A 12,949-nucleotide genomic window follows, 5' to 3' on the forward strand; every position below is an offset into this window, starting at 1 on the left:
CCCAGGCTGGAGTGCAGTGTCTGGATCTCAGCTCATTGCAAGCTCCGCCTCCCGGGTTTTTACGCCATTCTCCTGTCTCAGCCTCCCGAGTAGCTGGGACTACAGGCGCCTACCACCTCGCCCGGCTAGTTTTTTGTATTTTTTAGTAGAGATGGGGTTTCACCGTGTTAGCCAGGATGGTCTCGAACTCCTGACGTCGTGATCCGCCCGTCTCGGCCTCCCAAAGTGCTGGGATTACAGGCTTGAGCCACCGCGCCCGGCCAGGAACTCTTTTAAATATTGAATATGATTATAAGAAGATTCAATTAAGTTAGGCACAGGACATGGTCTCAGACCCACATCATAGGTCTGCCAAACATAAGTTCAAAGGGAGTGATACCATGCTTGCTAGCAGGGGTTGCTCTAATTTTTAACAAGGCTGGTAGTAAAGCCATTGGCAATTTTAATCCAGGAAGTCAGTGAATCTTGGCCAATGAGTTTTTTTAGACTTTGATTCATTTGCTTCACTTGTCCAGAGGACTGAAGATGGTTGATAGAGCATATAATAGTTTATAGGATTCTGCAAACATTTGCATTAATTCCTGAATAACAGAAGATAAAAGGTCTTACTGTGATTCAATCTGCTTTTGTATCCCCAAAGTGAGAATTATGTTTATTAAGGAAAACTTTACTACTGCCCGAACAATGACTTTTGAAGAGGGCAAAACTTCAGGGCATTCATACACATCATAACTAGACAAACATCTCTTACCTTCTGCAGGCATTGATCCTATGAAATCCAGCTGCCACCAGGTTCCTGGTGTGTTGATTGGGGAAAACTTCCTGTGCTTACCCTGGGAGTGGTCCTTGAAGACTTTTGCTGACAAATAGCACATCTCTTTACTACGTTTTGAATACATTCATCGTTTTGGTAGGCATAGTGAGAGTCTGATGCCTTTAAAATCCATCTTTTATGTAGCTAATTTTGTTGCTGACACAGTACTAACCAAGTAAATAAAGACCAGGGAGTAGGAATTATATTGTTAGCTAATTCCCATAGTACAGCCCCTTCCTTGATCCATTTGCCCATTTTCTTTTGGAATGCTTATTTTTGAAAATAAATGGAAGTTTCTTGTATTTGAATTGGGGCTTCTGAGCTGGGTGTTGGCCGTGTGTTAACCGTAGTTTTTACAGCTCTATCAGCAGACTCATTGCCTTTAGAAATTTTGTTGTTCTGCACTGTGTGGTCTCTACAGTGGATTATTGCTATCTTACTCAGCCATTGTGAAGCCTCTCCCAAATTGGATATTAATTTTCCATGAGATATTTTAGTTCCCATGACATCAAGAATCCCCTATTTTTTCAAATTTCCCATTATATGACAGACACCAAACACATGTTTATTGTCAGTATATAGATTCACTTTAAGTCCTGAACCAAGAGTTGTAGATCCCTAGTAGCTGCTATTAGCTTGGCTGCTTGTGCTGATTTAATTCCAGGCAAAACATAAGCATTCAAGATTTCCTGAGCAGTCACCACAGCATAAAAACCCTGAAGGTGGCCCTTCTCATCCCAGGTATATGCCCCTCATATATGATCAAATATGCATTTTGAACAGGAATATCAGAAAAATCAGGTTGCTGCCTAGTATCTTCTATTACTGTGGTACACTCATGATCATCTATTTGACCAGGATCTGGTAAAACAGTAGCTGGTGTTTGAAGGTTGCATCTTCAAGCACGAGATTAGGATTGGGTAATAATGCTGATCCATAATTAATCAGATGGTACACCGATAAATGCTGGGTCTTATCCACTTATAAGATAGTTGTCATAGCATGAAGGGTATGCGGAAGAGTCAGGTGACCCAAGGTAAGGGTTTGAGCCTTTTCACTAAGTGTGGCAGCTGTTGCTACTGCTCAGGGGCATCCAGACATTCCCAACAGCATCCAGAAGAATTGGGAAATGAGCTGTCGGTCTATAGCCTAACCCTGCCTTGTGAGTTAAAATTCTACTAGCAGCACTTTTATTTTCATGATAAAACAAGTGGAAAGGTTTTAAAAATTTTGGAATCCCCAAAGCTAAGGGAGAGACCATAGCCAATCTTAGTTATTCAAAAGCCTCTTCGGATTCTAGGGACCAAATCAGAACATTTGGAGAATTAACATGTAGTTGCTCCATCCGAGGTTTTCTGCTCTTTGCAGAAGCTGGAATCCCCTGTTCTCTAGTCCCCTAGCAGTTCCCAAAATGGTCTCAGTTGTTTTATTGTAGTAGGCCCTTTCATCTGCAAAATTGCAGCCTTTACCTGACAACAGATTCCCTAAATATTTTACTTCGGTTTGGCAGTATTAGAGTTTGTTTAGTGAGGCCATATGTCCCAGCCAAGCAAGGAGTTGTAACAAAGTCAAAGTATCAGTTTTGCATTGTTCTTCAGTTTTAGAGGCTACCAGCAAATAATCTACATATTGAATAATTACACATCCTTCCAGTGAGACAGATTTCCCTAAGTTTTCCTGTGAATGGCTTGAGAAAAAGAGTAGGAGAGTCCTGAAACCCTTGAGAGACCATTTGCCATAAATGTTGGACTTCATCATAAGTAAAACCAAACTAGAATTTAGACTCATTAGCTAGAGGAACAGAAAAAAATGCAGAACACAGATAAACTACACAGGAAAAATTTGCAGACAATGGCACTGAAGTCAGAGTAGTTGCAGGGTTAGGAAATAATGGGGTTAATGGAGCAACAAATGTATTTACTTCCCTAAGGTCTTGTATAAATCTATATAGTGGTTGTCAATCTTCATCAAATGTACCTTTCTTGACTAGAAGTCTGGGACTATTACAGGGTGAATGTCCTTTTAAAATTATTCCTGATTTTTCTAATTTTTTATACATGGTTTTATTCCTTCTGATTGAGCTCTCAACAAAAGTTATTGTGTTATACATGGCCATAGCTTATCTTTTTGGTAAGCTATTTTTATTGATTTGATATCTTGAATTAAACCAGTATCATTATTCTATGGGTCCCATTGATTTGTTTCAGTTTGGGGTACTTTTGCAGCACAATGTGAGACTGCTACCCTCTGCTATCCCCTTTTCTTTCTAAAGGCACCTAGTAACCAGATCAGGTGCCTTTTCCTCTAGGCATCTCCACAAGCACTCCATCTGGAGTAGAGAATATGGTAGCCTTTATTTTGCACAGCAAATCTGCAAGGAAGTCTCTCTTCAATAGCTTTACAGGAGGATCAGGAGAAAGTAAGAAAGCATGTTCATTATCAGAGGACCTATCTTTATGGGAACTGTGGAGGGAAAGAAACAAGTAGAAGGCTGACCTGAAATGTCAACAGCCTGTATTAACCTGTCGCCAGATGGCAAGTGAGAAATTTGAGGCAATTGCAGAATAAGTAGCACCAGTATCTACCAGAAAAGGCAAGCATAGGTTAGCCTGAGGGGAAGTTATTGACACTTGCCGTTCTCTAGTTTCCACCCCTGAAACTCCCTCAGTCTGCCAGTTTTGAGCCAATTGCCAGTTGTTCCTTAGTGGAGGGTTTTCTCCGGGGCTTTCCTGATGTCTCTCTGTTCCTGGAATTTCTGCATCCTCTGGGATCTCTACAATCCCTCTTCCAATATTCTGGCTTCTTACTCTAATGACAGTTTTCTCATTGTCCTTGACTCCCTTTATATATTGTCCAGGGTAGCATGATTCCTTTGGAAAATAGTTGTAACTGAACAGTTAACACAGTGGAGTTTGTTTTTTTGTTTTGTTTTGACACAGAGTCTTGTTGTGTCACCCAGGCTGGAATGCAGTGGCACAATCTCGGCTCACTGAAACCTCCACCTCCTGGGTACAGTTAACACAGTGGAGTTTGTTTGTTTGTTTTGTTTTGTTTTGTTTTGACACAGAGTCTTGCTGTGTCACCCAGGCTGGAATGCAGTGGCACAATCTCGGCTCACTGAAACCTCCACCTCCTGGGTACAAGTGATTCTCCCGCCTCAGCCTCCCAAGTAGCTGGAACTACAGGCACGTGCCACCATGCCTGGCTAATTTTTGTATTTTTAGTACAGACAGGATTTCGCCATGTTGCTCAGGCTCGTCTTAAAGTCTTTGGCCTCAAGCAATTTGCCCGTCTCAGCCTCCCAAAGTGCTGGGATTACAGGCGTGAGCCAGCATGCCTGGCCTCACAGTGGGTTTTAATTGCTTCTCTTCTTCATCTTTCTCTAGCTTGTCCCAAAACTAAGTAGCTGCTGCTAAGATTTGAGTAATAATCTGTCCTTGGCTGAGACAAAGGTAGACAGGATCAGAGAGTATTTTTGATCCGTCCCTAGATTTGTACTGGTAAATTTTGAGAAAGCCTCAACAAACTGCTGAGAGAAATCAACAAGGAGCACACTCATCTTCTAGGTTCACTGCTGTAATTTCTGCCAGCTCACTTTTAGCAGAAAGGGGTTCAAGTATGGGCATTAGCAACCCTTTTTAATGGGTCCCTAAAGCCCTTGTTCTTCCATGGCCATGGGGGATGGCAGATAGTAGCAGTCTTTTGGCCACTATTCCTCCTATTGTGACAGGTCATCTTCCAATCCCTAACATGCCTGTTCCATCAAACAAGCACAGCCTGCTGGTTGCAGAATTCCATGTAGGAGCCAGTGTACATCCCCATATTCAGGGTTATAAACTGGAAACACACAACCAAGTTCTTGTGCAAACTTCTGTGGCTCTTGCCTGGGCACAGGAAAGGAAGTCCTTATGTGAGTAATATTGGCTGAGTTGAAGGCATAGATTCTTACCATTTCAGGTTCCACTTGTGGAGGTCTGGGGTAGCTTTGTGATGGCATCAGCCTTATTGGTGATGCAGATAGGAAGGGCTGCTGTCCTGAAAGCAGCCCTTCGAGTCAAGAAAGATGTAGAATTAGACAGCACTTGGGATTTCTTTTCCATGTTGGTATGTATCAGCCTAACACACCTTTTTTGTTTGTATTTTCCAAGTAACTACTGCAGCTGCTCTCCATCTTGTCACCTGCATATGGGGAAAATCTTGTATCTCAGTTATTCTGACTGTTGGAGGTGCAATCTAGGCTAAGCATGAAATGGAATCAGGGCACACAAACCTCACACAGGGCAGATAATTCATTGCTGGTGAAAACAGTTGGGCTTTTGTCCCTCTTTGCAGGGAAACCTCCTAAGGGAACCACCCATCTCAAAGATTATGGCTTTCTTCTTACCAGGAGTCAATTTGAGGCCACAGGGGTAGGGGTGGGTAGAGATAAAGAGGTCAATGCAAGGGGAACAGAGTGAATGGGGACAGCAGAGCAAGGAAGAGCAGGAGGGCTTGGTGAAAAAGAAAGTACCTTTCATTATCTCATTTGCTCTTGTGTTTTCCTCAATCCTTCCAAATAATTTTTAACTTTCTTCTTAGAATGACATTCATCCCATAAACATGAGTAATACATTTGCTTGCAATGGGGTCCTTTTAAGAATCACCACAAATAAGTTAATTCACCCAAATGAAAAGAATCATCCTCAGGTCACACTATAAGACTGGATTCTCATTCCAAATGTTATATACAGATATGTTAGCCCTTTAAGAGAAAGCCCTGCAGGCTTTCCCATAGTTTTCTACCATCAAAGCTAGTGGTGATCCTGATGGAGTTATAGGTTCTGCATTACACATGCTTCTCAGTCATAAAATCTGGAATTTGGAAAAGATGATTTGTCTGGCTTAGTATTTGAAAATAGCACAGAGCTAGAAGGGAGACATTTTATAATTCACCTTCAGCTGGTCTGCTCAATTCAGGAACTTCCAGGCCATCCTATCCTCATCAGCAGATTGCTAGGGGAAAATTAAAAGTAAAATCTGGCAACCCAGGAAATCCTGACTACAAATGTAGGGAAGAAAGAAAACAGTTTTATTATTGAATAAGCATTAAGCCCACTGATTTGCATCACAGGCAATCTGCTAATGAGATTGCAAAGGTAGCAGAAAATCTCACCCTTTTATATAGCCAAGCAGATACAATCCATTACATACATGTTCTCAGGATAAACGATAACTCATCCTCATGTGAGATGACTTGACAGCACCATTTGTTATATATTCTTTTATAGTTTATCCTGTTTACCTGGTAATTGGAGCAGCCACACATGCTAGTTAATTGCCTTTATACAAAGGCAAAAGTCAAACTCTGTCTCTATGAAAAGCAGGTAGTTACAGCTTAGAGCCTGGTGCCTAAGCTAAACTCCAGGGTTACAGGGAAATAGGAGATAGGATTCTTGATATCTGTATTCAAAGAGATGGCTCATAAGCTCTTAAGAAAAACATTCCTGCATTGTAATGCTGACAGAAAGCTTATTTAGCTTTTAAAAAGATTTATGCCTGTAATCCCAGCACTTTGGGTGGCCAAGGCAGGCGGATCACGAGGTCGGGAGATTGAGACCATCCTGGCTAACATGGTGAAACCCCGTCTTTACTAAAAATACAAAAAACAATTAGTTGGGCGTGGTGGTGGGCGCCTGTAGTCCCAGCTACCTAGGAGACTGAGGCAGGAGAATGATATAACCCAGGAGGCGGAGCTTGCAGTGAGCTGAGATCACACCACTGCACTCCAGCCTGGGCGACAGAGCAAGACTCCGTCTCAAAAAAAAAAAGAAAAAAAAAAAGATTTATGTACATATTGAAGAGAATATAAATCTTCTCAAGGAAATGCTCTAGAAAAGGGAAGAAGAGAAAAGGCATTTTTCCCCCTTGGCAACAGTGAAAATTCAACTCTTTTTTAACCTTATAGGCTAGGGGTTCTCCAAATCCCAGTTCCCACAGGGGTGGCTCAGATTGTCCTTGATGAGCGCCTGCACATGCAGTGAGTGAGGTGCACTACAGGAAATGAACACAGCCCAGGGAACCTGCTGCTGAACAGCCGCCTGTAGGCAAGGTTCAAACTTGCTTGATGCAGATATAAGCCTGAGACGTGTCCAGGTCAAGAGCAGTCCAGGCCTTGCTGTCTGGTCATACCCAGCAAAATGTGTAGGAGTACAAGAGACCCATGGAAGTGTCTTCCAACTCCAGTGGGGTAGAAAAGAAAGCATAGACAATGTCCAACACAGTGTCCCAAATGCCATTCGCTTGTGCAGTGTATTCAGTTATAGTCACTATGTTTGTGACAGCCAGGACTATGGGAGCAACAACTGAATTCAGTTGGCAGTAATCCCCTGTCGGCCTCCAGCTCCTGCTAATCTTTTTCACTGGCCATATAGGGCTGTTGTATTGACATCTTACATATCCACTATACCTGCTGCCTTTCTGTCCTTAATTGAAGCTGTGATTGCTCTTTGTCCTCCAGGGATTCTTTCTCTCCTTATTGTTGGACCACCTGGGAGAGGAAGGTAGGTGGGTTGGGGAGTGGCTTGCATGTCTCACTACCATGTGTCTACATATGGCAGTCCCCTTTGGACTGGATGAGCATTCACAGCACAGGCATGTAAAACATCATGCCAGTGATATACTCAGTCATGGAAGCCCCAATAACAGTACATTGAATTGGCCCAAAGGGCCCTACCCACAAGGTCACTTTAGTTTCCCTTCCTCACTAATCCCTGCCTAAACCCCATCAGTTGAATTGGGTTCTCCCTTCCGCACCTTGAGATCAGATAGGATGGTCCCTTGGGCGACTGTATCCAACCAAGCCTTGGAAGTCTGAGTCCCTCCCTTCCCTGAAGTTCTCCAGCACACTCAGAGGGACGTGTATGGTGGCCTTTGGTCCCTCTAGGAAACAGGAAGGCCTCTGTCCCCTCTCTAATCATTTATTAAAAACAGCTGATTTCAGGGTAGAAGGGGACAGAGGGACCAAGCATGGAGTGAGAGGATGCAGCGCCATGCCAGTAAGCAAGTCTTCCCATTTACTTTCAGTTTCAAGCAATGCAGCAGCTGCTCAGGACTCAACCTAGTGAACCGCTCATGTTTTTAGTATGCCCAGAACTCTGTATCGGGCGGCAAGGTCAGCCTTATTGACACCATCTATTTCGACTTTGGGGATGCCTCAGTTCTACAGCCATGGCCACATTGCTTTCTAGTCATGCCCATTGGTAAACTCAGGCTTTACTAGCACAGTAGCAACTTCTTACTTCCAAGATGTCGACTTTAAGCTGGCGCATTTGCTGCCCATTTTCCTGATAGCATACCTTAAGTTCTTGCTTAGTTTTAAACATAAAAATGAGGGGAGTTTTCCAGGACAGTGTGAGCTGACCTAAAAAACATCTTGAATTCTTTGGGTCAGTTTCTCATTTCCTAGCATTATAGATCCAATACGGGGCAGTAAGAGCCCAATGCTAGTCAATGCCTCATCTGTGATTTCCCACAAGAGTTCATCTCAGGCAGCTTACCAAGAGGGCTAACTATAGGCCTAATGACAGCAGCCGAAATCTACTGCAAAAAACCTCTGAGACCTTTTCCTGTTGCTTCTGAAGGGCTCTAAGGTTGGCATGATAGACTGCAGGAGGGGCCAAGCTGTGAACAACTCCAGCTGTTGCCATTCTTCCTTAACAAGCTTTACATCCCCTCCTGCCTGTCGTGCAACCAGACCAGCCAAAGTTCTGACCATTTTCCTGGTTTCTGTGCCTACCAGTCATGAACTTTCCTCTTTTTCTGTCTTGGGTGTAGATGCTCTTTTCTGTAACTATTGTCTGCAAAAGGGTTGGGAACTGCATCTCCACCCCTCCCACCAATGATCCTTAGTACTGGTCGTTACTAAGGGTAGAAGGGGACAGAGGGACCAGGCATGGAGTGAGAGGGTGCGGCGCTATGCCAGTAAGCAAGTCTTCCCATTTACTTTCAGTTTCAAGCAATGAAGCAGCCTCTCAGGACTCAACCTAGTGAACCTCTCATGTTTTCAGTATGCGCAGACCTCTGTATCGGGTGGCATTCCCCTCAATGGCATCCCCCCATTGGGGGGAACCTGAGACTGACCATCAGATTGCTGAGGAAGTCCCCCACCTGGATGAGAGTTTGGAATAACTAGGAGACTCTTTAAACCTTCTTCCTGTCACTTAGTGTGTAATAATTTCTCCAGTTCCTCCTCATCGACAAGCAGTAAAGTGGAGGACCATTTATTACACAGTTGACCATACAATTTAGTCAACATAGTCACTGCTGATTCACCTTAAATCCTCTTAATTGCCCCATATATTAGTTTTCTATCACTGCTGTAACAAACTGCCACAAACTTAGTGGCTTAAAATAACAGAAGTTTGTTATCCTATAGTTCTGTAGTTCAGAAGTCCAAAATGGTTCTCACTAGTCTAAATTAATCAAGATGGCAAAGCTCATTCCTTCCTCAAGGCTCTAAGGAAAATTCTATTTCTTTGCCCTTTCCAACCTCTAGAGGCCACCCATATTCCTTGGCTTGTGGCTGCTTCCTCCATCTTCAAAGCCAGCAACAGTGAGTTCAGTTCTTCTCACATTGGATCACTCTAACCTTCTCTTCTTCCTCACTCCTCTTCTTCTTCTTCTTCTTCTTCCTCTTCCTCTTCCTCCTCCTCCTCCTCTTCCTCTTCTTCTTCTTCTTCTTCTTCTCCTTCTTCTTCCTCTTCTTCCTCTTCCTCCTCTTCCTCCTCTTCCTCTTCTTCCTCTTCCTCTTCTTCTTCCTCTTCTTCTTCTTCCTCTTCTTCTTCTTCCTCTTCTTCTTCTTCCTCTTCTTCTTCTTCCTCTTCTTCTTTTTTTTTTTTGAGACAAAGTCTTACTCTGTTGCCCAGGCTGGAGCACAGTGATGTGATCTTGGCTCACCGCAACCTCCACCTCCTGGGTTCAAGCAATTCTCCTGCCTCCGCCTCCCGAGTAGTTGGGATTACAGGTGTGTGCCACCACGCCTGGCTAATTTTTGTATATTTAGTAGAGATGGGGTTTCACCATGTTGGTCAGGCGGCCTTGAACTCCTGACCTCGTGATCCACCCACCTCAGCCTCCCAAAGTGCTGGGATTACAGGCGTGAGCCACCGCGCCTGGCCACTCTTCTTTTAAAGATCCTTGTGGTTACATTGACCCCACCTGGATGATACATGATCATTTCCATATTTTAGGTCTGCTAATTTAAAACGTTAATACCATATGCAACCTTAATTTCCTTTTGCTATGTAGTATAATATATTCACGGGTTCCAGGGATTAGACAATAGACATCCATGGCAGGGAGTTGGGGGGATTATTTTTTCCTTCCAGGGGTCTACAAGGCCCTCATCTTTCCTTTTCCAGAAAGCTACATCTCTGTGAGTGGCCAATCCTAATCACCAGAACTTTCAAGAACTGTGAAGGGTCTGAGATTTTACCCTACTTGCAAGATAAAAACCCAGCACAGTATCATGGTTGCTGGCAAAAGAATACAAGACTCCTCAGTAAGAGATAAAGGACTTTATAACACTTGTGGCAATAGTGGTAGCCGGAGTGTTAGCATTTGTGCTGCTTCTCTGAGCCTCAGTTTCCGCAAGGCAATGCAGAGGGCTAGATGATACCTGCACATACAGTGGGTTCCATTATAGGAGAGAAAGCCTAAATTTACGGACTCCAGATCTTTTATAATGGTCAATAAGTCTGCCTCTCCTTTGTTCTGAAGGGAGAAATTACATTTAGTATAATTTCTAGTATAACCTGCCCTTTGTTCTGGAGGGAGACTCTGTCTTCCAGGGCTGCTTGCTATATTAACAGCCTTGAAAAGATAAGTTGGAAAAAAGGCAGTCAGTGAGTCTGCTTTCAAGATGTGCAGAGACCTGTGGAAAACCATCTCTCAACAGCCTCTCAAGTCCCTCTTAATCTATGGCAAATCTCCCAGATTCTCCTCTCTCTCGTTTTTCTCCTTGCTATTTGTTGAAGAAACTGGGCCATTTGCCCTGTGCTATATCCCACATTTTGGAATTTGCTAATTGTATTCTTGTGGTGTTATTAATGTGTTCCTGTATCTTTATTTTAATATGAACTGATGAATCTAGAGGCTTGATCAATTCAGATTTAATTTTTTTTGGCAAGAATACTTCATAGGTGGTGTTGAACACACTTGCTGATTCATCCTTCCGGGAGGCGCATAATACTTAAGTACATCTGTGTGTTCAGGAATTGTCAGCCTGGTTCATACATTATAAAATTTCTTCAGTCTTTCACTCAATGGTTTCAGCAGCCATTGATGATCAGTGCTTTTTTATTTGAGGCAGGGTCTTGCTCTGTCATCCAGGCTGGACTACAGTGGTGCATCACAGCTCATTGCAGTCTTGACCTCCCAAGCTCAGGTTATTCTCCCACCTCAGCCTCCCAAGTAGCTGGGACTACAGGTGCGCTACCATGCCTGGTTAATTTTTTGTATTTTTTGTACAGACGGGGTTTTGCCATGTTGCCCAGGTTGGTCTCAAATGCCTGGGCTGAAGTGATCTGCCGGCCGTGGCCTCCCAAAGTGCTGGAATTACAGGCGTGAGTCACTGCACCTGGCCTCGTGATCATTGCTTTTATTAGCATTTCTCGGCTGGAATTCTTCTGTAAAGAATAAATTTCCAAAATCAACTATTTGTGTACCCTGAAATGAAGTAGTTGTGGGTGGGATAATAATTTTAGTATAAAACTCAGTAACGCCTCTTTCTTGATATATAAAACACTTCACTGGCAATCTGTTACTTAAAAGAATTCGTGCTATTTCCATGATCAGACTCCAGCATGCTTACCTGAATGTTTTTCTCATAATCACCTCCCTAATTGTTTAACTTCCATTTTCTGTTGCTTATAACAGAATACCTGAAACTGGGTAATTTATACAGAAAAGGAATTTATTTCTTACAGTTATGGAGGCTGAGAAGTCCCAGGTCAAGGGACCACATCTGGTGAGGGCCTTCTCTTTGGTGGGGACTCTGCAGGGTCCTGAGGTGGTACAGGGTATCACATGGCAAGGAGGGGCTGAGCGTGCTAGCTCAGGTCTCTCTTCCTCTTCTTATAAAGCCACAAGTTCCACTTCTGTGATAACCCATTAATCTATGAATGGATTAATCCATTTTTGAGGGTGTGGAGTCCTAATTAGGGAAAAGGAGTTGGGCTAGTGGGACTGAAGGAAAGCAAAAAGAGAAAGCAGATAAGCTACAAGTCTGCCTTTCTTCATGGTCCAGGACACATAGCCCTCCTGCACAAATAACTCAAAATCTTCCTGCGCCCAACTATCACCAGACCTTCAGCTGGTGTTATCAGTACTGCACATTTCAGCATACATCATTAACACCATTCTATAAAATCTCCAGCAAGCCTTTCTTTCCGTGCAGTTAGCTCATCTCTTGCTGGTCTGCCCATTGCACCCTTGCAACATATTTTCCTACTCTCTCTAATAAATCTGCCTTTCTTCACCTACAACTGTCTTGGTAAATTCTTCTTACCCCTGTGCCACCGGCCCCAGATAGTTGCTGCTTATTTATGATAGAGGGGACAAATATTCAAACCATAGCACTGACATATAAATAGTCTTCTCTCTTTTTTACAGAGCTGTTTGCTCTTTACTTAATTCACCATGTATTTTCTGTTTCCACACTATTCTTGTCTCTTCTGGAAAGTATTTCCCCCACTTATCTTCTCAATTATTTTTTTTTCCAAGAGTCAGTTTAAACTGCACCAACTTTATGGAACCTAAACCTACATCCCCAATAGAATTGACTGTTTTCTATTTGGGGCCCACAGTGTACCCTGAATATATTTCAATATATTTATTTTATTTTATTTTATTTTATTTTTAGAGTCAGGTTCTCACTCTGTCACTCAGGCTGGAGTGCGGTGATGCATCCATCGCTCAGTGTAACCTCAAACTCCTGGGCTCAAACGATCCTCCTTCCTCAGCCTTCCAGGCAATTGGGACTACAGGCTTATACCACCATGCCTGGCTAATTTTAAAATTTTTTTAGAGATGGGGTCTCACTGTGTTGCCCAGACTAGTCTTGAGCTTCTGGCCTCAAGCGATCCTCCCAAAGTGCTG

General features: G+C 43.1%; 1 protein-coding gene across 13 annotated transcripts in view; it reads left to right on the plus strand.

Moving 5' to 3' along the window:
• Positions 1 to 12,949, plus strand: part of ZNF81 (zinc finger protein 81) — a 92,617-nt gene that overhangs the window by 42,118 nt on the left and 37,550 nt on the right. The window contains exon 1 of one of the 13 annotated variants that reach the window (XM_077988636.1): positions 11,321 to 11,415. The exons of the other annotated variants lie outside the window; for them this stretch is intronic. The gene's annotated coding sequence lies outside the window, so the exon portion shown is untranslated. Of the gene's footprint in view, positions 1 to 11,320; positions 11,416 to 12,949 lie in introns of those variants that run through there. 13 annotated transcript variants of the gene reach the window in all.

This window comes from Macaca mulatta, chromosome X (genome assembly GCF_049350105.2).
Source record: "Macaca mulatta isolate MMU2019108-1 chromosome X, T2T-MMU8v2.0, whole genome shotgun sequence".
In the NCBI taxonomy this organism is placed as follows: domain Eukaryota; kingdom Metazoa; phylum Chordata; class Mammalia; order Primates; family Cercopithecidae; genus Macaca; species Macaca mulatta.